The 1,329-nt window shown below is 34.6% G+C and overlaps 1 pseudogene; it reads right to left on the minus strand.

The window, feature by feature from the left end:
• Positions 1–491: 491 nt before the first annotated feature.
• On the minus strand, positions 492–643 carry LOC118629209 (annotated as a pseudogene).
• Positions 644–1,329: the final 686 nt, after the last annotated feature.

A 1,329-nucleotide genomic window follows, 5' to 3' on the forward strand; every position in this document is an offset into this window, starting at 1 on the left:
TATGTAAACTTATCACAATATTATTGATTATATTCCTCTTTTCCTTTTCACCCATCCCCCACTCCTCCTTTTTGGTAACCATTCCTTTGGCCTCTGTTTTTATGAGCCTGTTTTTGTTTTATTTTTGTTAAATTTAAAATTTTCTTCAATTACAGATGACATTCAATATTATAATAGTTTCAGTTGTATAGCATAATGGTTAGATATTTATATAGCTTCTGAAGTGATTTCTCTCCTGTAAGTCTAGAACCCACCTGACACCATACATAATCATTATAATATAATTGACTATATTTTCTGCGCTGAACTTTAGATCCCTGTGACTATTTTGTAACAGCCAATTTGTACTTATCGATCCCTTCAGTTTTTTCACCCAGCTACCAAGCCCCCTCCCATCTGGGAAGCATCAGTTTGTTCTCTGTATCTGTGAGTTTCTGTTTTGTTTGTTTATTTTGTTTTTTAGATTATACATATTAGTGAAATCATATGGTATTAGTTTTTCTCTGTCTGACTTATTTCATTTAGCATAATACCCTCTAGGTCCATCCATTAGCATACTGTTCCTGGATAGCGGACATATTATATATCAAATGGATAAGAACATATACTACACTTGATCTTAGCCAAAAGGCCAAGAAGTAATGCAAAGTGATTCTTACGACCAGTTCTAAAATAGTGTGGAAATAAATAAATGTAGAAAATGGATAAGAAGATTTGGGAAACACTCTTGCACAGTGGAAGGGCATATACTTTGGAATTAGACACATTGGGTTAGAATTCCAACTCCATTACTTAGTTATGTACTCTTAGGTAATTTTATCAAATTCTCCAGTCTTCCACTTCCTCATCTTTAAAATGGGGTCATTAATACCTATCTTGTTGTGAGGTTTGGAAATAATATCTATAAAGTGTTTGGCACATTAGTATATCTTCAAAAACAGAAGATAGGCATTATTATTGGTTCTGGGAAGTCTCTCATTTTAGTATTATTTTTCCTTAAGATTTAACAACCTTAAAGGTAAGCCTTTATGGTAGAGTTTACCATGGGCCAGAAACAATGCTAGGTGTTTTAAAATACTAACTCATTCAGTTTCACTGTACCCATGTGAGGTAGGTGGTATTATTGTCATTTTCATTTTACCCATTGTAAACTGAAGCACAGAGGATAGATAACTTGCCCAAGATCACAGAGGCAGTAGGTGGTAGTGTTTGGATTCTGCACCCAGGAGTTCAGTTCTAGAGTCAGGACTTTTAGTCACTATGCTCTATTCTTCTCAAGTCAAGCATTGCCTACTTCATTACACACACACACACACACACACACACACA

Source organism: Molossus molossus, unplaced genomic scaffold (assembly GCF_014108415.1).
Source record: "Molossus molossus isolate mMolMol1 unplaced genomic scaffold, mMolMol1.p scaffold_m16_p_13, whole genome shotgun sequence".
NCBI lineage: Eukaryota > Metazoa > Chordata > Mammalia > Chiroptera > Molossidae > Molossus > Molossus molossus.